Below are 27,605 nucleotides of genomic sequence, written 5' to 3' on the forward strand. Positions count from 1 at the left end.
ATATTAAAGAGGGAGCAGCACACTAAATCATATACATTAGGTGCATAAAGTATGAAAATTACTAGAAATGATAAATATTGTCAAAAAGCTAATAATAAGTATAATAAAATCTCATTTATGATAGAAAACATGTTGTTTTATCTTTTAAGTGATGCTCCACATGTGTATCTGCCCTGCAGCTGTACAAATGCTTTATAACTGGAGACAAGTTTTCCACAGGGAACTTGGTGGTGTCCATACTCTCATGTGTCTGATGCACAAGTAAGTCTGGCACTTTTCCAGTTTCTTTCTTCTGTCAGGTGGACTACAGCATTCCGTAGCTGGACTTCAATAATGCAGTGTTCCTTACTGGTGTGTGTATCATTTAACCATCTTTTTCAAACATTAGCTTTATTGTCTCTAGTAAGCTCTACTTACATGACTTTTTCTTGAGATTCATCTTCCAGCTCTGCCTGCCCTGTGCACAGGGCGCACTTGGTAAAAAACACTCCATCCATAAGGTGTAAGTAAGGTCTTAAACTTCACATTGATAAAAACAGAAGTGGCAGTTCCAAAATGATTTCATTAAAAAGACAGCAGCAGCAGCATTGATTCCCACAACCTATTGACCAAGGACTCGCAGCACAGCCTGAATCAATCACGACAGTGCGCTGTGGTGCCAGGACCTGATCTCCTAACAGATTTGAAGTGAAAAGCTTCTGATCCACTTCAGACTAATGCAGAAAGGCCTTCCTGCTCCTCAGATTCTCTGTAGACTTTCAAAGAACTGCTGAGCTTCATTTCCTGGTGCCCGTACCAAAGACGGTGTCTCCACCTCAAATTACTAATATGCAGGCAGGGTTCATCAGCGTTCTAGATCCTCTCAATTCTTCTCAGTAAGAAGGTATGAGGACTTTTCACTATGGACTGTCTAGGCTCTGGCACAAAATGCATGCCATTCCTTAATACAGTACTTCAGAGCGATGGCACAAAGATCAGGGCAGGCTCGACGCATAGTTTGGTATTAGGAGCCTTACACTTTCAAATCATCTCTCATTAATCTTATGACAGGCTACCAGATCAGAATCCTCAACCCCTCCATGTTAAATATTACTATGTTAGCCCATATTATTTCAAAATGCAGCAGTATGTAGTATTGTCTGGGGCATTTGGCCAGTTCTCAGCACACACTTCTATAATCTCAAAGATCTGTTTCCTTTGCCTTTTCCATCTCACCAGTAAGACCTGGTGCCTCAAAATAGTATTCCTTCTATTTTTGGACAAGAAGGAAACAATTCTTCTGGGATACCATACAATTTCAAGCAAAAAATAACTGACCCTCCGAACCATAGTTTGATGGCAACAGGACCCTCACCACCTTTTTTGGCACTAGGTCAACATGTGCATGGGGCTTCAGTCCCAGTCCAACAGAATCTTCACACCCCTGCTTGGCAGCATCAAGTTTTTATTTGCGTTGCCACTGCTGACTCACCCTGCATGGAAGACTTCCACAGAAGGAGCATCTTCTGCCTACCACCTTTCACCTGCACTAGTTATCAAATTCTCAAGAGAAACATTTCCAAAAGGAAGGATCATGTAAGCAAACACAAATGCCGCTTATCTGCTTCAGCATCCTCCTCTCTCTCCTTGCAGAATCAAACTGCACGAGACACATTTCTACATTGCTAAAGTGTATCACCTACACAGTATCATCTTTGTTTTACAGATTAATAAAGATCAACTCAGATTTGCCATAGCACTTAAATATTGGCAGTGGTGCTGATCTTCCCTGGACAGAACTCTGTACCCCTCTCCCTGTCTGAACAGCTGGCTGGTGAAGGGACAAGCAAGAGGCAGAGTCCACTCCGCACGTTCTTTAGAGCCTGCAAGAATCCTTCCATTTCAAGACAGGTTTTGGGCTGCCATAACATGTGTGTGTGGGTCTTCTTCCTATCACAATGACAAATCTGCCTAACCTTGCTAAGTCATGTGATGCCTCAAGCCAGTCTATCCCTATGAAGTTTTCAAGTCTGGCTTCCCCACTATATATTTTACACCTTTAGACTCATCTATGCATGATGAATATTCCCCCCCCAGAATACGGTCCCTTAAGAGACAACATGACTATGGTCCTCGCATCCTGCAAGGGGATGCTTTTTGATCTCATGTACTTCATCAGTCGTGGTGTACGGCACTGGCAAAGTACTCGTGGGCATGACTGTGCAAAACTGGTTGTTCTCAAAAGATGGTTGTTCCCAAACCTCAGAGAAGCCAGAACAGCATGCACTGTGGAAAAGATGCTGCAACCCTATCAAAAGACATGTTACAGCAGTGCGCTGACAAACAAAAACACAACTGTTTACCTTCAGTCTGTGAGATGGCTGATCCATCTCCTAGTTATCATTGACACTCTGGCAGAAAGGCTGACTTCTTTTTCATACTAGACTGAGTGGGATATATGGTCCAAAGCCCTCGATGACAATCCCAGAATGGGGATAAGCCTTTTGGCTTCAAATATGGAAGAAAAGTGTTGGCCCTTTTTACCCCTACATGTTTACTGAATATCTTTCTTGTTCTCTGGTTAGGAAGAATTGTCTGCATTTTCCTTTTCATTCCTCTGATCCTGAAGTTTTAGCCATATTATGACAAAAAGGTGAGTAAAGATGAAATAATATTGGTGCTCATCCATGTTCACCAACTGCTAAGGAATCAAAGTTTTTTGCTTCTTGTGTCCTCACTGTTACTTCCTGCATGCACCATCTTTCTCATCCTCAGAACCAAAGTGGTTCGCTATTTATAAAATTGGTAAGAAGACCCTTTAGATCTGAAGAACAGTTCATGTTGATCCAAACTAACTGTCTTCACCGAAATATGAATTTTACAACAGACTGGAGGCTGTGTCAATGCCTTTTATGGTACTGATAAAGAGAGCCCTTTTATCATCAGAGCTCCACCAGAACTCAAGCTACACGAGTGTGCTTGCTAAGAAATACCTCTGTGAGTTGCATCTGCTAAGCAGTCCTATGGAATGTTATCTATAGATAATACTTAAAGACCATTTGACAGAGTGGTCTTTAAGCTGTACAGCTGCTATGCACAGGCTCTAACGCCATTTCCATTTAAGCATTTGTGGGAATTACTGCTTGGAATCACCTACTGCAAGAAGTGGTATGTAGACTGTCACTTACAGACAGAAAGGTATGTTAAGCAGTTTGCTGAGACATACAATTGACAGTGAAACCTCCTTCCTGCCATACTTACCCCTCCACTATCTAGCTTGAATCCTTTAACAACATCTACCTTTGGGATTTTGCAGTTATAAGGCGCTCTCTACCATATGCGCTTGTAACCGTTGAATGATGGAAAGTGGGGCTTGAGCTCACCCCTACAGACACTGCAAAGATTAAAAAAAAAAAAAAAAAAAAAGAAAATTATCTTTGGTATTAGGCAATACATGAAACCATACGCAAATTATACTTCAACCAAAAAAAAAAAAATCCCTGAATTACAAAACGCTGCACCAAAAGCACAAAGCTTGCCCATCTACTCACCTGTAGGTCTTCTAAATAGCAAAACTACTACCTACTGGAGACTATTTTATCGAGCACAAACCTTTAGAGCAGAGTTATTTGCACTCTCATGTATAACAATATTGTTGTTTACAAAAGAGCAGACAGAGCCATAAACAAGGGAATAGTATTCCCCTTCTCTCCCGTCATTGCCTCTTTGGCATTAATTATTCAATTCCTAGTGTTTACAGTTTGGCACCTTCATTATGTTCTGCACAGTAACTCCACCTGCAAAGGTCTTTATGGGAAGCTACTCCTGCCAAATGGTAACCACCATCGGAGTAACTCTTCACAAACAAGTCACTGATTTTCTGTTTAGCTCTCAGAACTCCCTCCCTGCATGATCAGATGAAAATGACTGCCAGCACAAGGGAGGCAGTAGGAAAGTAAATCCAGGGTTTGGGAGTGCCCTTTCAGCATCCCTAGTTATTAGCCATCAAAAGAAGGTGCATGTTTAGAATTGGAGTGTCTGTCAATTCACAGAGCATAACTAACTGAGCCAAGTTATGAGCAAAGACAAAATGTCAGTGGCAACGGGTAGGAATCAAAAAGCAAAACAATAATTGCTATGTGAAAAGTTCTAAAAATAACATACTTGCATAGCACAGAATTGCAAGACACCATGGCTAAACAATTTATGTTGGATTTTCACTTCTTTTTTTGCAAGACATGCTAAGGAAACGTCAGCAGCAGATAAAGACAGAATTTATAGAAAGTTAGTGCAACAAAAAAAGCATCTATTTGAACTGAAGATTCTTGTCAAAGGCAGCCACAGTGAAAGGAAAACAAAGTGCTCTCCACACAAATATTTGATACACAGTATATTTCTCAAATCAAACACCATTTTCAGTACTTTTATTTCTAATTTCTCCCTGTGGTTGTTCTCCTCATTGGGTCTGGATTTCAGAAGATACTTCATTTAGTATGAACTCAGGTAACTGCTTAAGCTAGCATAACCCATGTAAACAATAATACTGCAAATACATTATTACTTTCTCTCATAACCCTTTTCTACTCCCTGATCCTTTCCTCTGCACTGGAAGCAGCCTTCATTCAAGCAAAGAGAAGTTACTCACTGCCTTCATAAAGTTTAATAATATAAAAAGTTTATTTTATTTATTAAATCCCTTAGAGTGACTTCTCAATTCTTTGCTGTCAGTATCAAAACTTGCAAGTGTAATATGTGATGAAGTATAAACTCTGAGTGAAGTCGTTTTCCTAGTTGGGTCACTCACAAACATGTGTCTCCAAGAAACTATCGCCAATGTTTACAATGAGTTAATACTTCAGCCTTAGTATAATTAAGTTAAAATTCAATCAGCAATGAGACACAAATCCAGTCTTAATTACTTTACTACCTCTTCCTCATTCATTCTAGAGGACAAACCTGGTCTGCAGATGATTAAGATGGTATGCAATGGAGGAAGCTTTGCTGTTAGAATCCCTAGCCATTTACTGCAGAAGAAATCCCAAAATAGATGGGCTCACTCAGAATTAAAACGTCTCCTCATTACATGGGGAAGGACTACAAAGCAAGGTGACACCAAAATCTGGGGAGGAAAAATAAAGTGAAAAATAAGTCAGAAGCAAGACTCAATAAATGACATCCACAAAAAAAAACCCCAAACAAACAAGAGAATCAGACATGGCTCAGAGCTTCCTCTGTTCAGAGAAACACAACTTGTATGTATCATTTAACAAATAGTAAGGAGCCCTGCGCAGGTTTTCTTGCTTTTTCTCAGACATGCCTACCACCTCGGCGAGTGCCTGATGCTGGCTAATGAAGAGATTTTTCCAAACTCACGCATCTATAAATCAGTTCCAATATATAATATGGCTTCATAATGCAGACAGAATCTCAATAGGCTCAAAAAAATGCTAGAACAGGAACTTCAAATTGAGCACACCTGAAAGACGTATTCCAGCACCATCCTTACTCCATGTAAAGGGTAAGTATGAATAAATCCTGTGAACATCCTATCATATGCTCAACTCCAAGTCAAAAATCACTGACGTACACCTCTGATGTGCTATAAATCCAGGATGATAAAGAGCTTAGACAGTTGTTGTTTGTAACAAATGAAGTAAGTAATAAAAAAGCACAAAGGCATCATGGTTTTGGCAGTGAACGCTGCTTAAAGTTGCTCACAACTACTGTGTAATTGCTCATTCTTTGTTTTCTGAGCACCCAACTTGACACCTGGGATCTGACAAGCACAGCCAAGTGCCTGCTGAAGTTAGTGGGGTATGTATGCTAAATATACAAGTACTCTCCTATGTTAAGTGTTCTTAGAAATTGTACCCTCATGATACTAAATTGGATATCCAAATGTAGTACTTCTGACCTCTATTTTAAGGTTTTGATCATTAAGTTGACACTGTCTAGATAGGGTCCTGAAGAGGCTGGAGTCTATACAAGGAGGAAAAGAAATCATTTTATTAAAAGTATTACCTTAGTGCATACAAAAGGCAGCAACTCTTTGTGCTTGACTTAAGAACTATTTCTTGATACAGCCTTCATGATTTCATATGGAAAATGCATCACTGATGCAGAAGCTGCTAGAGGTGAAGCCAAAGGTTTGAGTGATTCAGTAAGGAAGATAATCTTATCAGAGCAGGTTTGGAGATAAATACATTAACTGCCCAATTCTGCTAAAACAAGGTAACAGCAGGAAAATGATTAATACTCCTGACACTGATATTATCAATATGCCATTATAACACTTAATGTTTCCAAAGGTATACATATTCAGAAAGACAGAACTACATCAGTTTACCATTGCAGCATCAGTGTTATCTTTACTACCAAGAAAGAAATGGATAGAAGGAAGGAAGGAAAAAAGTCAGATTAAGATGAACAGCTCAGTGACTGGAGAGACTCTGGGACCACAGAACACAAAGCGCTCTCTGCAGCACCTGAACAAGATGTAACATAATATTGACAGAGAAATAGGTACATTTAAGCATGTTTTAAATTCTGTCACAGTAGGAAGGGATACAAGGATTTTGTCTCATTTCCAATTGGTTTTAGGCTCTTGTTATAGCCTCCCTGGGAGCCTTACAAGTTCAATGCGCACCCCAGTATTGAGCATGACAGACAGTTGGTTACTTACTGTTACTGCAGTGACATTTCCTCCTTCTCTGAACTTGTAACACCTATTCTTCAGAGTACCCAAACAGTTTCTTTGAGAGCATGCTCTCTCAGCTTTCCGATATTCTACAAAACATAACAGGTAACCAGGTACTTGCAGTTTGCTCCAGGGACTGGAATGAGAAATGACTTTTTTTATATTTATTTAATATCAGATCACTTTTAATTCATACCAGATTCAGTTAAACATGCAAATAAAGACGTTTATTCACAATATCTGAAACAGATAAAAAGTTTATAAAGGTATAAATGGGGGAAAACGAAAAAAACCCACCCCACTCTTTTGAAGTTAAATAAGAAAAGTTTTGGTTTCTTCCTGTCAAGATGTCTTACACAGACTTTCCTTCATCTTGCCAAATGCCTACGTTCTTTCACATACTTACACCTCGGACTGCATGCTTTATGGAGAATATTCAGACTATCACTACACCAATGCTGCTACATTCACCACAAGCTGGCAGTCTGGAGCCTAGGAATTGCAGTTACTTTTTTTCCTTCCTTTGCAGTCATGTCACCAGATCACCATCATCTTGTTTTATTCTTCATATTACTCAGTTGTTTGTGAAACGACTTTCTGGCCCGAGCTTTGCTCAGATTTTTTTTTTTTTTTAAGACCTACTTTCTTAAGTTTCTGGTGTATATTTGTAAAACGCAAAGAAGTTTCAGCTATTTCACTCAATCTGTGATACACATCTATAAATTATATACTGAACCACTGATTGGTTCTCAAGCCACTTAGAAGATAATTTAAAGAAATAACCAACTTTCATCAATCTCAACTTTCACTAACCTTTAAGGGAATTTTTGGAAGTATGAAAAAATGAAGAGGTACAGAGAGATGCATACAGAAAGAGCAACATGCAGTGGGAAAGCACAAAGTTTATTTCCAGTCTTTTTTAATATACTGTACAATTTTTGACTATAAATTGGGAAACTCTTCAAAGTCATAGCTGTTTCAAAAAAAAAAAAAAAAAAAAAAAAAAGGCAGTTAAAAGAGCCAGATATTCTAATACTATCGTGCTTTTTGTGGTGTGGTGAGTGTAACTATGCAATTCCAAGTAAAATTCAACATACCTGTTACAATTTTAGAGATCTCCAAGAGATACTTTATGAGATGATATTACTCATTATTATTATTGCATGTTAAATAATCACAATAATTACCTGTCAACAGACTGGTGATAGAGGCTTCTTAGCTAAGCTCTCACACCTCTATTACTGAGTCTAGTTGGCAGATATGGCCAAGACCAAACTTCATTTTTAAGTAGTCATATTCACATAAATGCACTTTTGTAACAGTAGAAACTGGGCAAGTCAAAGTAACTTCACCTCAAATCACTTTGACCTCAGTCTTCTATAGTAGCAATTCAACTGTATCACTAAAAATACACTGTAAGTTACAAAGTTAAGATATGGAATTAAGGACTGCCAGCACACAGTGCAATAGCTATTTTGTTGTGATTTTGAGTACCATATGAATGAAAAAAAAAACCAACTTGAGTTTTCCAAAGGAAATATTAACTGTCATTTACTTTGTTGACAGGCACCATCCATTTAGAAGACTGCACCGGTACTGTTGAAGTACAAACATACAAATACTATAGAAGGATGTTCAAGAGCTCCATTTCAAATCAAAAAGCAATCAATCAATTTCTTCATTTACTGCCATATATCCACCAAAACATTTTTTACTAAATCTATTCAATTAAAAAAATCAGTCAACTGATAAAAACAACTCAGATCAAAAATCAAGTACTTGCTGAAGCACTATTTCTCTCTCTAAACACTGTCTTAATCTAAAACTTAGCATTACTTCCAAACCAGTGGTGTTACTGTTTTTCTCCTGCAAACAAGGAGATAAGATGCAGGCAAGATGCAAGCTATGACCAGTGACACTGAAATCTAAGCAGCAGAAATCTGTGACTGCCACTGGGAATTTGACAACAAATGCCAGTCTCACTAGATCGTATCTTTACCCAGCTCTCTGTAGAAATAACATACATCCAAAAAAAAACCAAACCAAAAAAAAAGAACAAAACACCCTACTTCACACCCACCCCACCCAAAAAGCCTGTATCCCTCAGTCCACTTGACAACCTTGACTGATCTTTCTCAATCACAGAAGACAGCCACCGGCCCACAACTGAACAGCAACACTGGAGCAGCTTTATCCAGAAAAATTCCAGGATTTCAAGCACAGAGCAGGCTGCCACTTTGCTGAACTGACTCAACGCATATCCTTCGTCCCTGAACAGCCTTCCCTGTGCTGGCTACACAGGAGATCGGGCTGAAGTGCCATATAAAGGGCCCCTCCGGAGGCAGACAGCGGCTCCAAGTACAGCAAAACAGAGCCCAGAACCAAAGTCGAGCGTGCGTTAGACCACCAACACACATCAAGGTGGGCTTCTCTAAATGCAAATAAGCGTAATAGAGGTTAAATTCCTGAAAAGGTGAGGGCTGCGTACAGGCTGGCGGCGTGCCGGCGCTCCGGCCGAGCCATGCCCACGAAGGCCTCTCCGCGGGGTTTCGGCCAGGACAGGCTGCCCGCCCTTGCAGAAGCCGGACCCCGCCGCTCGCCGGGCACCAGCTCCCCGCGCTGCCCCGCCCGCCACAGCCGCCGCGGCGAGGACGGGAACGGCCGCTTCGACCGCGGCCGGCCCGGGGGGGGGGCTCTGGGCGCCCGGGGGGGGGCTCTGGGCGCCCGCCCGCGGCCTCCCGGGGAAGGCGCGGCCGGCCGGGCAGAGGCCCCGGCAGCCCCTCGAGGCCTGCGGCGCCGCAGGAACCCCCAGGCCGGCGCCGCCCCGGCCCCGCCGCCCTCCGAGCCGTGGCAGCTGCAGCTGCCGCCGCCCTAGGCCGCCCCGGAAACGAAGCGGGCGGAGGCGAGCGGCCGCCGCGGCTGCGCCTTTGCGCGGAAGGCTCACGTCTCACCCCGGCCCCGCCGCGGGGGCGGCGCAGCAGGACACCCGGCTCCCTGCGGCCGCCGCCGCCGCCCCGATCCGGATCCGGGCGCGGAACCGCCCCGCCGCCCCCTGGGCGTCACGGCCCCGGGGGCAGCCATTTTGCGGGCCGCGGCCCGGATGACATGTTGCGCGTCGTGCGTGCGCCGCTCGGCGGCACCGCCCCCCGCGCCCGGCGCCTGCGCACCGCGCCCCGTGGCGGCCGAGCCGGGGCAGCCTGCTCAGCGCCGCGGCGGCGGCGGCGGCCGGAGACAAAGCGCCCGGCTAATGAATGGGACGGTCCCGCCCGGCCCTTCCTTTTAACTCCTTCGGGCCCGGCCGAGCGGCGGCGGCGACCTCCGGCTTCCCCTGCGGCGGCCGCCCGGGGAGGTGAGTGGCAGCGTTCCGGCACCGGGAGGGGGGCCGGGCAGGGCGGTCCGGCTCGCCCTTCCCCGGCCCCCAGCCCCCCCCCACCCCGCTCCGCTGCCGCGGGGTTTTGCCTCAGCGGCGCCGGTGCCTGCGCGGCCGGGGCCCCGCTCCCCGGGCCCGGCGGCGCCCCGTCCCGCCTGGGAGCGCCCGCAGGACAGCGCCGCCAGGCCGGGGAGGGGGCGTGTGGCGGCGGGGCGGCGCAGGAAGCCGGGGACTAGGCCCGCGGGGCTGGCTCCATTGTCTGCGAGGCCCCGGGAGGGGGCCCGGCGGGCGGGGGTCGCCGGTCCCCGGGGGCCGGGCGCTAGCCCGGGCCGCCCGGCTGGCTCTGCCGCCCCCCGCCCGGGGAGGGGTGCCCGCCGGGCCGCCGGCCGCGCCCCGAGCCCGCCCGGCATTGTGCGCGGCGCGGGCCGGGCCGGGCCGGCGGGACCCGCCGGGTCTCCGCGCCCGCTCCCACCTGGCGAGGCCGCGGGAGCCGGGGCCGCGGAGGGAGCGGGGCCCACGCGGCTGCTGCCGTCCGAGCTAAGATGGCCCGGGCAGCCCCGGGGGCGGGGAGCCCGCCGCCCCCCGCAGCTGGCGGCCGGGGCTGCGCGGGGACCGGCGGGCGGGCTCCTCGGGCGCAGGCTCGCCGGCCGGCCGGCGGGCCCGAAAAGCCCAGGAAACCGTAAAAAGCGTTCCCCCCCTCCCCGTGAACGCGGGACACGAGGGGGGCTGGCGCTCGCCAGCGGCTTCGGCCGCGCCGTAAACACCGCATCTCTTCCTGTGTGGGGTGAAGCTCCCAGCCCCTCTCTCTTGGGCAGAGCCTCTCAGGAGAAGTGCGTATGGAAAAACCGCAGAATTCAACTTTCGCGTACTCCTTCTCTCGTTTTCTACCTGGGACGTGGTAATTTTGCTTAAAAAATGTCTTCTGTAACTTCTAGATCCACGCTGAGACAGCTGCTGATGGTAGAGACCGGCTGTGTTATAACGCTTACTGGGTTTCAGAGGTTGTCTGATACGCTTAAAGCTGTCTGTTGCACATGCAGTCTACTAAAAGTGTAAAAACATTAATGCAGTGAAAGGTAAAGGGTCTCTCTTGCATTAATGGTGATTCTAATTATCATTGCGAAGTTTAGTAGTGTTTGGCTTTGCAGTGCAGAAAAAAAGTCCTCTTTCCCCAGTCCTTTCTCCCCGGTGCTTACATGTTAGAAGCAGTTGTCTTGTTTCTGGGGAGTATCTTTGAGAGATTTCAAGAACTGAGCGTGAGCTGTCATGCTATGCCTATAATGCCAATTAGAGAAAGTTTTTCAAGCCCCCACAACACAAACGTACTTCTCAGGCTTTCCTTATGTGTTGTTGTCTCTATGGCCCGCTATGTATGTGCATGTCTTTTGCTTTTCAAGAGAGTGAGTGCAGTTCTTTTCTTCTAAAGGTTATCTTCAGGAATGCAACGCTTCACTTAAAGCACAGACATGCACCCTTGGGAGGATGCTCATCGAGTACATACTAGGGGTAGTGAAGTCTGGAAGAATTTATCAACTATCCCCAAGATACCGCGCTGCTGCTAGAAAGCCTATATTTCTACAAATACTGGGCAGGGGCATTCTAGTTACTGTTTACTATGGAGATTGGTTTTGTGGAGAAAAAAATCTTACATCTCTTCATTGTATATTAAAAGCAGCAGAAATTCTTTTCTGGACTCCTAGAATTTGAGTGCTGTCTGCTACGTATAAGACCAAGAGGCAAGGTGCTGAAAGTTTTTATACTGTTGGATGTCTGTCTACTTTGGTACTTACAGTGTTGCTGTAAGTATTGTCCAACTTTAAGAGATGTTGAGGAATTTATTCCATGGAAGTTCTCCAGAGCAGACAAATGTAAGAATTGATGGAGAATAAGTAAAATGAAAGTAAAATGAAATATCTAAACTGAGCATCTCAGAAAAGTTTAGAAAACATTTGTACTTTTGAATAACAGTAACTCTTTTACTGTTACTCTATATAAAGCAAAATTGTGACAAGTACAGGCTCTTCAATGATAATGTGAAAGGCAACGAATACAGTAGCAGAAGGCTAGGCTAGACAGGTGATGAGCTTAGAGTAATGGTTACTGTCTTTCTCTTACCTTGTCTGCTATGGCCTCTCTCTGTTTGGTGTTTCCACCTATTCGGGCTCATTTTAAACCTAGACTGCAAATGTCCTGAGCAAGAATTGTGTTTGCAGAACAGCTAGTGTCATGGGGTCACGGGTGGTTAGTGCAGAGGGGGTCTGCTTCAGTACACATAATACATTACTAAGGCTTATAACAGGTCCTTTGGAAATGCAGGAGGGCAACTGAATTTCACATGTTTATTTAAAATTCTCTATCCACATAAAGTAGAATATCCTCCTATCAAAGATTCTTAAGAACTAGGTATTACAGAAGGAAGTCCTGGCAAGCTCTTAGATCGTAGGGAATAGTTGCTGGTTTATGTGGCTTTTGAGCCTTTGTATTTTTTTTTTCCTCTGCTTTTTCTTGGAATTTGTTCTTCTCTGATTTTTAGAAACCTAAATACAATAACTTCGTAGAGTTGTTTTTTGTGCCTCTGAGAAAGTTTAAGGAATGCAGATGATGTATCTCCCAAAACCTTGCTGCATTTTACCACCATTCACAATGTGGATCCTCTCTGTATGAGAGGATTTTGTAAATCCCGTCTTTTGAGGCTTGCTTTCAATTTGTAGGTGTTCTCATCTTAAAAATGTGCATATTGTGGTATGGGGTTGCCACTGTAATGTACAGTTAAAATAATCAGCTTTATGCAAGTAGGTGTGGTGATACCTATATAGTAGCTTAGGTTTACATAGAAAACAGTATTACAGATAGTTTAGTTGGGGATTTTGCACAATGTAGACCACAATGTTTAACTCATCATCATGACTGACATTTTGTTCCTAACTAGGGACAATCTAGGTATTTTAGTAGTATTGACATAAATTAATACAATTTACATAATGTTATCTGTTGGAGTGTACACTTTCAAAACAGGCTTCACAAGAAGGTGTTCTCTTGCATGTGGCAGATGTGCATTTTTTTCTGTACAACTTTGGCTGTTTGTTTTGCATTTGCTACTGGCATCATCAATATCTCTCAATTCACAACTATGGGAATGTTTGATTTCAACCAATTAGTGAAAAACTTGAGTAGTTTCTGTGGCCTGAAGATAGCTTTCAAGTGAAGTCTAGAGTTCTAAAGTGCACACAACAAGAAGTAAGAACAACTAAAGCTTTTATCATCTTTTTCCACCGAAGTGGAGGAACTTCTATCCTAAATTAGTGTGATACATAGTTTAACCATGGCTGTATTGTTTTGTTTCTTCTTTTTTTTCTTGTGATGAGATAGAGCATAATATGATGCTCTGTTAAAGCAACAACAGGGAAAGAGCTTGATTTTTAAGGTCCTTATTTGCATTCAAGTGTGATAATTCAGGACAAATTGTCAATTTTTTATATTGAACAACATATTGGAAAGTGAAGTATCAGTCTTTCCTATAACCTGTGTAAGACTAATTTTCAGTGGATGTTGACACAAAAAATATTATGATACTACCATAATCTTTATTTAAACTTGCAACCTGTGTGCTCTGTTTAGCTATTATTGCACACTTGCCTCCCTTCCATCTGTCACCTATTTCCCTTCCCCCTTTGCTTTGTAATGACATGTAGGGCTGGACGATCCCTCTTTGAAGGTTTAGAGGGTTACTAGTTCACTGTTACAGCTGTCTGAAAGCTTGTTGGATTTTTTTTTTTGAGTCATATCTGCTAGTTTACATTCACTAGTGTCATACATATATTTTTCCCTTGGTGTGTTAGAGTAATTTTTGCGCTAAGTGCTTGGATTTTCTCTACATTTAATACAAAAGCCAGTTCTAGATTTCAGTAGTCAATAGCTTGAAAGTTATGGCTGCAAATAGGCTTGGTTTAACAGCTGTGACATATTTTAGCAATACTCTTTTGCAATTCTTTACAAAATGCATGGAAAAGAGTATTTAATATTTGTCTCATTTGACAATGATCAAAGAATTTGTACCAGTTTTGCCCCAAATAGGTCCATTTAATTAGCATTTCAGTAATCATGCTACTTACCTGTTGGTGTAATTCTGTATGCTGTTTTCTCAATCAGTGTTTGCCTCTGAAGAAAATAAGCTCGGATCCAGCTAAAATGACTTTTTCTTTGTTATTCTCATTAAAATAAACAATCAGGAAAACCCAAACATTAATTTGAATTGAATGAAATCTTTGGCCCAGCTTGAAACTATTTTAATAGTCATCTTTAACAAATGAAAGAATGGGAAAATGGAATGGAAGGGTTGTGGGGTTTTGGTGGTGTTTTTTTAAAGACAACAGAGAGGATAAAGATGCATTATTTGTACTCTATCTTGCCTGTAGTCTGATGGCTCTCGCACTTGTAAGGAATGTGGGAGAGCCAGGTTCTCTTCCCTGCTTTGCCTGAGGAGCTGAATCCACATCTCGGGAGAGTTCCCTAACTGCTCCTGCTGAGCACCCTGCGTCGGGTGGGTCTCTGTCTCCTTGGCTGACACCTTCCTCTTTGTATACATTATTTAAATGTTCGCTATAGTAGGGACAGCTGAAGTGTCTCATCTTAACAGTCAAATTAGCCAGCCACAGAGCTCTGGAGATGTTTTCACTTGCTTAAGAGGGAGTATGGAAGTATTTTTAAGTGAAAATGTCAGTAAAAGAAGTTACGTGTAATTCATTCCATAGTGCACAGTAAGCCAGCAATCAGGACTTTCCACCCTCTGAGAGGTGCTTTCCTTCTCAAGGAGAAAAAAAAAACAAACATGTGTGTATATATCAATCACTGTCTCGGAATCTGAATAAGAGCAGTAAGCACTGACTGGTGGGAAGACTGCTTTGCTGATTTAACCCCTGTTGATGCTTGATCCATATGAAGTTTGGAAAAGAGGACAAAGCACCATCCTGACCACTAAGTGTTGCAGAGTCCAGCATTTTCTGCACTCGGATTTGTAGTCAAAGTTTACTTTCTGGATTTTCTAAGATGGTAAAAAGATTTCTTGGTTGATTTTTTTTTTTAGTGTACTGGGGCAGTGAAACAGCTGGGGCCTCTGCACAGTGACACTTAGGTCTGTATAATGGTCAGTGGGACTGAAGTTGCAAAACTCAAAAAATACATCCTGTGATAGACTGTTTTGGTCTGGTTTTGTTGCTAAGTCAAAATATCTGACTTAATATGCTCCACTTGCAGTCATTCCTTTCTCATACATGGGGAATGATAATCTTGTATTGATCCTATGCTATTGCCTGTTGGTTATTGCACATGCTAGGTGCGGTGTGTAAGCAGTATGTTTAGCTCATGAAGAAAAGGTGTAGCAAGCTACCAGATGAATCCTGTAGTGCAAAGGTGTCGGCAAGCTCCTTTGAAATCTTACATGTAGTGTAGACTTGGTTTCATTCATCATGAGATGCAGTCACACCTAAGCATAAAAAAAAAATGAAGCAGTGCCAAGACAAGTACAAAAATTTTACTTTTAGATCTTTGTAGTACTCATCTTGGAGAGGGTTATTTTGATTTTTTTTTTTTTTTTTGGTTGGCTTTGGAGCTCTAGAGTTGAAAATGTTTGTCACCTAAAGAGAAACTTGAAACATCCCATGACTTGCCACTGTGATAGTTAATACAACTAAAATAATTTATTAAAAGGAATTACTTTCTTCTTTTCCTTAGATACAATCATCATCATTAAGTTTGAGTAGCAAGTATTTAACCTCAAATGAAGCCGCCTGCATGCAGTGGAACAGATGTGTAAGTTTTTTTGTTTGGTTTTTTTTTTTTCCCTCAATAAACTAGTGGGCAGCTTGTTTGTTTTGGGTCTTGTATCGTTGTTGTTATTAATTTAGAGTAAGCCAATGGATAAAGGTAATGAATAATTGTATGCCTGTGCATTGACTTGTATGGAGCTTAATAATTCAGCAGGAGGTTTGTATGAGTGCCTGAGACTTAAAAATTAAGTTTGGAAGCCTGGATATCTTTACAGTGTTGCAGTAATAGTAACTATTTTATGATTTGTGGGCATCTCTTACTCTGTGGTAACAGCTGGCATATATACATCCTTACCCTGCAATCTACCTCTTAAAAAAGGGGAAGTAACTTACATACTACATTCCTCTTATACTCCAGTTACACTTGTCTGATTCAGATTTTCATGTCCTCACTGACAAAGTGAATTTTAATATTTTGTTCTAGGGTTTTTGTCTGAAACATTTTTTTTTCTTTATATATTCAGTTTGAGCTGTTGAGCGCACATTTTTTGGAAGCTTGAGATTCCTGACTAAGATGCAGTAGAAAAAAATTGTTCATATGCAGATCATCTTTTATATGTAAATTAACAATAAAAGTTATTCTTGTATAGTGTTTCAGAGATTTCTGTTCATTCCCCACCCTGAATAAAACAGTTCAACTTTTAAGCTGCCTATATTATCAGGTAACATGCATGTTAGCAAGAGATGGACAAAACATTTAGACAGGTAAAATGTTGAGCTAGGAAGTCTTGGTGGGGTCATAGAATGGTTTGGGTTGGAGGGAACCTTTAAAGGTCATCTAGTCCAACCTCCCCTGCAATGAGCAGGGACGTCTTCAACCAGATCAGGTTGCTCAGAGCCCCATCCCACCTGACCTTGAATGTTTCCAGGCACGGGGCATCTACCACCTTTCTGGGCAGCCTGTTCTGGTGCTTCACCACCCTCATCATAAAAACTTTCTTCCTTATATCTAGTCTGAATCTACCCTATTTTAGTTTAAAATTATTACCTCTGGTCCTGTTGCAACAGGCCCTACTAAAAAGTCTGTCCCCATCTTTCTTATAAGTGCCTTTTAAATATTGAAAGGCCACAATAAGGTCTCCCCAGAGCCTTCTCTTCTCCAGGCTGAACAACCCCAACTCCCTCAGCCTTTCCCCATAAGACTTTGGCCTCCGTAGGAGAAGAAAAATAAGAACACGATTCAGATTCATTTCTTGAAGAAAAGTTTTCCTAGGTGACACATACAGAAGGTGTGGGGGATTTTGTTACATACTAAATCTGCTTGTGGATCATTCTTCATCAGAGTCTGAGCAAAAATGAACTGCTAGTGCTTTCCAAATCCGTAGTGTAGCCAAAGAGCAGGAAAGAGTAGTCACGGTTTGCAGCAGCCTTTTGAGTCAGTTCTAGACCACTGTAAAGAAATCTGATAAAAGAGACAATGTTGCTTTTGCCAGAATACCCAAAGGTTCACTGTCATGTATTTAATGCTGAATTCTAATATACTCATCTTGGGGTCACTGTATGCTTTGCAGCATTTCATTACATGATGTCAAGCACTGAAGCATTTTATAGTTCTACCTAAAGTGCCTTTCTAATGTGGCTCTCAAGGTTAAAAGCCTTCAATGAAAATACCCACTTTAGTATTGCCTGCCTACTGAAAATTAACATCTGGTCTTAGTATCTTCAAGAATTATTTCTTGAATTATAATCCAAGATGAAATAACTGTTGACTACAAATTCAACTGTTCTGATAGATAATAGAAATTTCTAAGTGGTTAGTCTTAAAGAAATTGAATGCCAATATGAGCTCCAACAGAAAAGTGTATACATTTTATCACCTGTTTTTCATCATATTCATGTGCTTCATTGAAATTCAGGTTGTGAGCACGTTGGAATAGAGTTTAGATAATTTTGGTCAGCCTAGAAAATGCATTTATAGAACACATTTTGAGTTCCTTACCACAATTTTTTTTCTTTAACTATTTTGTAAGATTTTATAGAACACAGTCATTTTCACATGTTTATTTCAGGAAATATGAGGAATATATCAAATACATAATTTTTTAAGTGATCTTGTAATACTCCCTGCTGGGATATTTTTCCTTTATGGCATGGTAGTTGAAGACTGACTTTGTTTTTCCTCTGTGTTTCAGTGTATCAATATGCAATATGTGATGTATTCACCAGTACAGATTGCACCATGCAGTGTATTATGAACAAGTTGTTGCATACTAGCTCCTGGAGTTAAGTAGTGCAGCCCAGAGAGAGCTAGCATTTTGCAAATGTTCCTTCTGTCCATGATGCTTTCTTCATTTGTGATTACAAGGCGCTCTTTTGGTAGAATGGGTACTTATCTAGAGCTGGAGTCTTCTGAGAACAAAGATGGGAATATTCTGCTTGTCCAGATGACTCTCTTAAAATTTTAAGTTTCAGTAGGTTGGAAATGTTATAGATTTACATCCTTTAGCATCCACTGTAAGAATCAAAGTCTTCCAGTGCATATGCTATGCATTAGTTTTTATGTGCAGTTTAGATCATTGAAGAAAATCTAGTTCCTGATTAGAGGGATCTAGTAGCGTTAGACATGCCATGAAGAGGTGGGAGAGGAAAGAGCAGTGTGGAAACTGCTGCCTGTTTTTAACTCCCACCCAACTACTGGCTCCCAGCTCTTGAGAGCTTTTCTTCCTTAAGATTTGGGACCACAAATTCTTGCTAAAATGTGGCATAGATAGTGGCAATCATAGATTTTCTATTTTTACTCTGTCGTTCCTCTTCTTTCTTCTGCATTAAAGGTGGGAAAGTGATATGCTAATAACTGTGGGAGCATATCTACAGAGAGGGGAAAAAACCCAACCAAAAGACAACCAGGTAATACTCATTACATGAGAGGCTTTCACTTGTTGCAACTTGCATTAGTAGCTGCTGAAATAGTGGGAAGAGTGGGTCAGCTTTCAGGGAGCCAAACAGTGTGCAGGCCGTGCTGTCGGCAGCATCTTTGCTTTTGACACTGGCAAACAGGAGGAATTGAGGTTCCATTCTTCTTTTCCTTTCCTAGTGGTTTTGAGTCGACTTCTGTGGCTTACTGTGCTGTGGGGAGGCCATAATCCGTTTATGACAGGAAATACAATGATGCTCATAAAGAACAGGGAGATTCTTGATCTTTCTCCTTTCTCTAAATGTTTTTATTTATTTCCCTTTTCTATACCTCACAAAATATTAGGTTTATTAAAATAATTATTATGGCTTCTGTATAATAATAGAAATGAAGCAAGTGGGAACAGCAAGTGCTATCCTTTTCTTTACCTGCTCTCGTACGAAAAATGTTGTGGATCCTGCTCTGAATAAAACACCCGTGTAACCTTGTTCTGTAAAACTTATTTAAATTACAGGTTGCATTACATGAATTAAAGCTCATGAACTGCACTGGTTAGAATAGGTATAACAAAAAGCTTTATTCTTAATTAAAATTCTTTTTATATTCTTTGTTAGCTCCTTGGGAAAACCTTATTTGCTCAAAGTAAAATCTGTGTCTATGGCAGTAGGATGATTCTCCTATAAACCATCTTTTGGGAGACAAAGACTGAGCTATTTGTTCACCAGGGACAGGAGTGTCTCTGGATTTCCTGCTAATGCTCGATGTGGTGCTAGTGGAAACAATGTTGGCTTTCCTGGCTTGGTTGTCTGTGTCAGCTGGGTTTGCTGCAAAGTCTCACCTTGCCTTGAAGAAAGCAAAGAGAGTATGTCCCTAAAAGAGGTTAAGAGGGAAAAGACCGCTTATCACGGAAGCTAGGGACAGGCTGGTTGAGAAGCGAATAGGGAAATCCACACACTCATTTCTCTCTCCCTCTCCCACATTTTATGAATAGGAATGTTTGTTTTGAGAGGGACAGAGTTGAGGTCATTGTTTTTTAAACTGGGATATCAGGTGAAAATGTCAGATGCTACTGATAAATGTACAATTTACTTAGAAAAGGGGCGTAAGAAGTTCACCCCTATCATGGGCATGATTGATTATGCCTGCATGTGACATAGAGGCTTGGCTTTAAATTTACCTGTTGTTTTTGTTGTAGTTCTTGTGCTCGTTGGCAAAATGAAACTGAGTATTTCTGAACTCTATAAAAATTATCTTGGATGCTATTGTGAATATTATTTTCTGGTATATTTAGTATATTCAGTAAAGAGTTGGTCTTTTCCTTGCTTCAAGTAAAATCTAGCCATATTTCTTCAAATTATTACAAGACGAAGAAAGAAGATACCTGGTACAGAGAAGAAAAGGATTTCTTTGGAGAATCATTTGCAATTGAGGGTATCTTCTGACTTGAAATAAAGTTTTGTGACAAAAGAATGATTAAGCTTAGCTGTAAAAAATCCCTTCAAAGTATTTAAACTACTGTTTACCCTCTTGAAAATATTTTTTGCCTTTTCGGGGACTATGAGCTGCATTTCCTTTCTAACCTGCCTTTATGTGCACAAGCATTCCAGGATACAAATGTATAATATAAGCATAGTACTATGTCATATTACACCTATATGAGTACAATATATGTAAATCATGGAAAACCTCTTGATAGCACAAATGAAACTGAGGACATGTAACTAATTGGCATCAATATCAACACAGAATTAGATTATTGGTTAGCTGTGAAGGGTTTTTAAAACAGACCTCTTCAGACTTGATCTGGTTAGTATCACAGTAGATACTAATATATGATAGTCTTAGCAGTTCAACAGATATTGTTCACATTTTTTTTTTATTGTAGAAAAATTATAGTTCAAACAGGTTAATATAATACTACATTCTGTGTAGGACCCTGTTTACATTTTGTGAGGGTTTTCTCACTTTATACTTACGCGGATGTTTTCAGCAAAAGCTCCAAGAAGACTTACTGTACACAAGACATGGCATGCCTCTCCTAACTGCTTTTTCATTCTTCATCATCCTGCCTATTCAGCTTCATAACCCTCAGCTTTCTCCTTTACAGGTGTCTCAACTGTTTGAAGTCATCCTTAAAGTGCTTAAGGTTTTGCCCTTACTAAGTTTAAAGGTAGACATTTAAAAAAAACTACAAAAGTGTGTGTTTCCTAGTATATTGCAAGCTAGGAAGGTGGACTAGTCAGGAGAAGAATCTCCTGTTGTAATCCTATCCCATTTATTTTGTCAGCTGTGGACTGCACAGGTGGAGGAAGAGAAGAGTGTAATGGGCTAGGCAGAGGAATTGATCACTTGGGGAAAAGTGTCAGAGGAGCTTTGCTTTGAATTTTCTGATGCTTTTCTGAAAGCAGGCTGCTGTTGTCTAGCAACATGGAGTAAATGTTTTGTCTTTTGTCTTTCGTTCTTTCGGAACTTATCTGTTGTTACAGTGTTTTTGGTTGTGTTGTTTCCTGTTCCATGATAATACTGATGCATCTTCCCTACTCTGTTCTTTTATCTTCTGCATTTTACCCTTGTATTGTGTTACTGCAACCTTCATTTGTCTCCCCTCCCCTCAGCCCCAAATTGTACAGCATGAGATACTAAAAGCAGCTTTGATGTCCTGCCCCAAAAATGCTGTAAGCCGAACAATACATGCTTCAGCTGTTTAAAAAAAAATCTAAATTTTTTTTCTTAAGTATCCCACCTTATCTCTTGTAAACATTAAGAATTGCCCCATCTTATTAGCATATAATATTTGTTTCTCAAAAATTGTAAATGGTAAAAATATCAAAATAAGAGTATAATCTCCTGTAGCTTTCACTTGGAGCAACATTGAACTGATGCGTAAGACTTGGGAAAATCGTGCTTAAAGTTTTAATGAAATTATTGCTTAAAACATCAGCATTTTAACAAATGACAGGTATATCTGACATTTGGTGAACAGTAGCGTAGAAACATATCCTTCAAGTATTGCTTCAGTAGTATCATACCAGATAACGAGAAAGAACAATTCAACACTTAAGAGACAGGTTGGATCTTGGACAAATGTTGGCATAATTTACTTGTCATGACAGATCCATCCTTTATGAGCGATCTCTTAGTAAAAGCTGGGACGGAAATGATTAGCACGTGTACAACCTGCTTTTTTTTCCTCCTTTCTTATAGTGCACTGCTATGGGGAGTTAGTAAAGGACGTGAAGGAAGATAGCCCCATTTGAGATCTGATGGTATTTTTAGTGCACTAAGAAAAAAAAATAGCAACAAGTAAAGGCTTATCAGGTGGTTGTAGGTGTGAGCAGTGTTACTATTTGTGGTGATAGGTAATACTATGTATGGTGGTACATGCAACACTGATTTTTTTTTTTTTTGTATAAAACTTGGGAGTGACATTGTTTTGGCTGAGGTGATTTTGTTGTTGTTTTAGCTTTGCATTTTTATTTTATTTTTAAGATAAATGCTGTTTGAAATCATGTGGAATGGGGATTTCTCTGCTATGGACTTCATAGTGTTTAACAGTGCTGCTTAAGCCTAGGTGGTGGAGGATGATGCTTCAAATAGATACATGCTTAATAAAGGGTCAAATAAATTATGAAGACTGATTTCTTCTGAAATAAGCTTGAGTTTTGACTCCCTACCTTACATCAGACACCTGCTTTATTCTTAAACATGCTGAGCACTCAGCCTGTATCGCTGAGGCCTGATGAAATGTTTGGGTACTGAGCATGTTTAGCAAATCTAGTTGGGTGCTAAACAGGGATGCCAGAGCTAAATGTCAGACAGATGTGAATAATATGCATGCTAACACAAACATCCTTATTTAGATCAGACTTCAAAAATAATTCATATGAAATGTATAATATTTAAAAAGTGTTATGTCAGTCTTTTAAAGAAGTTTTATGGTTGAGGATGTACTGGTGTAAGAACTGAATGAAGAACCAGATCATGTTTTTTTTTTTTTTTTAAATTATTGATTTTTAAAACAAAATCTTACTTCATTTCTGCCTTTTGTCTATTTCAAAGTATTTTTTTTAAATTATGCTATTTGGAAATCATGCTGTTTCTCTTCAGTTTTGCTATTGTCGTTAATTATTTTCACTTCTTTTACACATCAGTATAAGAGCCAGTGAAGTTTTGTGCAGGGGAAGCTGGTACACACACTTTCTTCCATACACCAGGATGCAGGTGATTGAGGGTTTGAAGATGGAGATATTTGTACAAAGCTGGGGCTTTTAGTTCTTGAATCTTTCCTGAGGTTTCAGGGAATATCTGAAAATGATCAGTAAACAGACTCCCATAGACTTTTTGATGTTTACAGCATCAAGAGGAGAAAACAGATGCACAAAATAAACTGGTTTTTAAAAGAGTAAGAGGCTAAGTTTGAGTTTGTGCAATGTTAGGTGGTTTTTGTGTACTGGTTAGATTTTAACTTGACACTGTCCCTTTAACAATAGTCTAAAACTGTCACTTCTGAGCCGTGCTGTTGATCGTTATCTTCCTGCATTATTGTTAATTTAGTGGTGGTGGTGAAAATAGAAGACAGAGAGGAGTCCAGAGACCACTAAAGCAAAAATATATAACTTGGCACTAGCAGGTCTATTCTACTGCTTAATATAAAATATTCCACGTTCACAGTAAAATTATTTGAAGTTTTGGGGGACAGGAGGCAAAAAGGAGGAAATATTTACATGTAGCTGGTAGTATTTTTAACTTTTCAGTCTCTACTTTAGCTAAACTGCTGCATTTGTACTTAGGGTTGAGTACCCAGAGTTTAATGATGACAGTTACGGCTATAATACTCATCTCTCAACACCTTGTTTTTTCTCTGTCTGCAATGACTGATTTAGGCCCCAGCTTACACCAAGCACGGAGTTTTTCAGCAGCGTGAAGAGGCACGAATGATCTTTATACTTGGATAGATCGGAGGTCTCTGTGTCGTGTCCTGACAAGTAGCATGAGCACGCTAGGGAGCTCGCATACCTTCCTTGGAGGGCTCTCGTTCTTCCTGCTTTGTCTCCAAGCCTCTGAGCATGTACCTTTGTCCCATCACTTTCTAAAGCACCTTTTTTTTTTGTTTCCTTTCTTACGCGTTACTCTGGATATGTTATTTTCTCTTTTTAATTTTTCCTGGCTTCTTTTCTCTTTGGGGATGAGTGAGTTGAGGGCATCAGCTGCCCTGCCAAGATGCTGCCCCGTTCTTCTAGCAGCTGAAGCCCAGCAGTCGTAGCATCCTCGGGAGCTGCCTGGTTCCTGCCTCCCAGCCTGTTACAGCTCCTACGTGGAGCATCCTGCTTGGCTGGCCACACATCTGTGAAATGCTCCAGCCTTGGAGAAAATAATACCACCCCCCCTGCCCCTTCCCACCACCAGCCCTAGTCTGAGAGCTGAATTGGTCTTTTCTTGTTTACCCAAACATATAAAACTGTTCATGAATGTTCCCTATGCATAAACTAGGATTTTTCAAAATGTTTGTCTCACTCAAAAATGGAACTTTAAAAACAATTATAAAAACTTGGTTTTTGTCTTTTTTTTTTTTTTTTTTTTCATTCTACAAGTGTTTCAGGAGTACTTAGGGAGCCTTAGTGAGAGTGAGACCTTGATGGATAAGCTATGTAGTAAGATGACCTGTAAAACTCATGGTAGAATAGATGGAACAAAAACAAAAGATGAAAGATAAAATATTACAGCCCTCCTAACTGGGAGGGAGTCATGGAGGGAGAAATTTAGACTTCTGCAAGACCAGTAGTTTGTGACAGAACAAGAGCTAAACCTAGATATTATTTCTCAGCCAGTATTAAAAAATGTTGTATTTTTGTTACTTCCATGTATCACTTTTTTAAGATACAAGTAGGGAAAAAAGAATAGTAAATAGTTGAAATATTAAATGAAAATAATTTCAGTTTCTAACATCAGTCTTTTCTCTCTAGTAACAGAGCACTTATAAAAGTAATAGCTCCTGACTTTTCCCTGCCCACCCCCACCCCACCCCCCCGCCACGTATGCCCTTTTTGGTTGTTTTTTTTTTTTAATTGACTTGGATATGATTTTGGTTATGAAGTTTCCCCTTCCATTAACATATGTTTCTCCAATATTTTTTTATTTTAATTTTTTTTTACATATTTTCTGTTAAGTACACAGATTCCTATAAACTTCAACTCTTTCATACAAGATTAATAAAAATGTCTAATATTACTTGTCCTAATTGTTATATTCTGTTCCAGTATTCGGTTAGAGTGAAGACTAATCCTGTCAACAAGGAGCAACATACAGTATTGGTGGTGGTGTTGCCACACTTTACTCTTCTGTGTCCAGATGGAGCGTTTGGAGTTGTGGACATGAGAGGTTATTTTGCAAGTTGGAGAGAATAACTTTGTAAAACCACGACAGTTACCTGTTAATGCAAGATCCGCCTTTCGGGTGACTGGAGAAGTAATGGAATAGTGAAGGTGGCTTTACCTTCCTCTTTCTTTCTCTCCCAACAGTCTTCTACAATTCATACTTCCCATGAGGTCCAAAACAACTCATCTCTTTTATTATGCCTAACTTTCTGTACTTTGATCCCGATTACACTGCTGCATCCACTAGTTCATGCTTGTACCTCTGTGCAGATTCCTCTGAGCTTCAGTGAGACTTGAGTGTAGGACCCACCTGGTTTCAGAGTGTGACTAACACGCTAATTTTGCAGTCTCTTCTAATACCATATTTTAATTGCTCAGTATCTTGCAAACTTCTGCAGTTCTTTATGGGTGAGCTAGTACTGATACTTTGTCATAGGAAATTTCTATTAAAAATATGTCACTTTTCTTAGTTTTCCTTCTTCAAGGGATTTGTAACTTTGAAAAGCGGTAAAAGTCAATCTAGACTATATATTTGTAAAAATACATTCTGCTTATTTGTTACAGGTTTTTGGAGGTGTGTTTTGTTTTCAGGTTTTTTGGAGTTTTTTGTTCGGCTGTGTTTTTGCGGTGGTTGGGTGTTTTTTTAGCAAATATTCCTTAATTAGCATAGTACCTGCCATTGAAGCGGAAGCTAATAATAATTTCTTAAAATGTCTCCTCCTTATTGCTTGCTTTTAGGGATTTTCTTTTTACTTTATGTTCTTAACGATGCCTGTAGATTTCAAAAAACAAACAAGATTAGCACTATTCATTCTAAAACTGACATCCATTGTGCAAATTGGTTTTAATGTGCTTTTACGTGCCTCCTACACTCAAAATCTGTCACTACTTTTGATTTTTTTTTTCAAACTAGTAAATAGTTTTGCTTTCACTTTGTCTCCGCATCTTGCATCTTTCCTGAAACAGCTACTCTTGCATTTTGCAGGTGTATGTGTTTGTCTGTATTTACACTATATGCACTTGTATAATAATTTAAAGTTTTTTTGGTTTTAAACTACTTTCTCTAAACCATTATTTGCACTAAGATTCTGTGATATAATCAAGTCCATGATTATTGCCTGACTACTCCACCTAAAGTCTAAAATTATTTAAAGCTTGTAGGCTACTATCTGCTTTACAAAGAAATAATCTGCTTAGTGTTCTTGCTTACTTCTCATACCTCTCTATGTTAATGGATGTCTCTGCAATCCCAAGACACCAGTGTTTCTCTTCTTCTACCCCCTTCCTTCAGCAGTGATTTCTTCTGGTCATGGCAGTCTGCTGTGGCACTCTTTGGATCAGTGACAGTCTCCTGACATTCCTTGTCAACCACATACGCTTTCAGTAATCCCATTTTGAATGGAAAATCCTATAAAATGTTTCTGCAGGCTTCTTACCACAGCAAACCACTGACTGTCTACAGCCGTTCAGGAGCTAATAGTCTAGAGTAGTACATTTGTGTAGATAATTGTTCTCTAGTTCCATTTATTTTCTTTGAAGATTTTTGTTGCAAGGGTGACTCTTAATTCTGTTTCGCTGCTTGTCTGTATCTAATTGAGGAGATTTCAAAGGCATAAATCATTTTAATTTTGAGTTCACTGCCTGTAGTCTTTTGTACCTTTGAAAACATTTTTCTTCTCCTTGACTATCCTGTTTGTTTAGAAGTAGTCCTTAACTTTGAGTAGCTTGTGTCCAAGGGTAAATAAGCTATGTAAAGGTGGTCATAAGCAAATTCATACTTTATTCAAGGTTACTATAAAATTGTGAAATAGGGTGGAGCGTTTTGTTTGTTTTTAAGACAGATTGACTCTTGCATAGAGTTGACATGGGAGGGGGAAATGAAAAACATATCTAACCATGAGCATTTTGGGAACTGTATTCTAAGGAAAATTTGGGTTGAACCCTCAAGGGTGTTTGAAGGGAGGGAGCTTGACTTAATTTTACACTCTGATGTAGTAACACTCAAAGCAATAGAGATCATACTTAGATGTTGGAAAGGAAATGGAAAAAAAAAATACATGCAAAATCTTCTAAGGGGCATCTAACTTTGGGGATTTCCCAGGAAGTGATCTAGCAGCTCTAACGAGTCTCCTCTAAGAATCTCAGCTATTCTGCATTCCTAGAAGGCAGCAACAATGCCCAGAAAAATATGTACTATGTAGCCAGAGACCTGTAAGAGCCATAAAGTGGACAAGATATAATTAAGGTTTTATTGTCCTAAAGTCAGTCGTAAGTACGCTAAAGTAGTGTAACTGGCTGTAGCTCTCTCACCTATGCACCTCAGCTTCAGCAACTATGACCATCAAGGACCATAGCCATCAGTATTTAACTACATGACATCAGGTCAGTGCTATTGTGTACTCAAAGCTAATTTAGGATAAGATGATTAGGGCCTAACTGTTTGAATATGTAGTGATAGTGGCTGATAATGATTAAGAACCACTGGCAATGCGTGTTGTTAATGAAT

The 27,605-nt window shown here is 40.7% G+C and overlaps 1 long non-coding RNA gene across 1 annotated transcript; it reads right to left on the reverse strand.

Annotated features, from left to right (window-relative positions):
* Positions 1 to 1,513: 1,513 nt before the first annotated feature.
* On the reverse strand, positions 1,514 to 7,634 carry LOC142597157 (uncharacterized). Its single transcript, XR_012831989.1, has 4 exons — positions 7,083 to 7,634; positions 6,662 to 6,765; positions 4,936 to 5,098; positions 1,514 to 3,373 (listed from the first exon to the last, which is right to left on the reverse strand). It is a non-coding gene; the product is annotated as an uncharacterized LOC142597157 (long non-coding RNA).
* Between the last annotated feature and the right edge of the window lie 19,971 nt (positions 7,635 to 27,605).

Source organism: Pelecanus crispus, chromosome 1, assembly GCF_030463565.1.
Source record: "Pelecanus crispus isolate bPelCri1 chromosome 1, bPelCri1.pri, whole genome shotgun sequence".
NCBI lineage: Eukaryota > Metazoa > Chordata > Aves > Pelecaniformes > Pelecanidae > Pelecanus > Pelecanus crispus.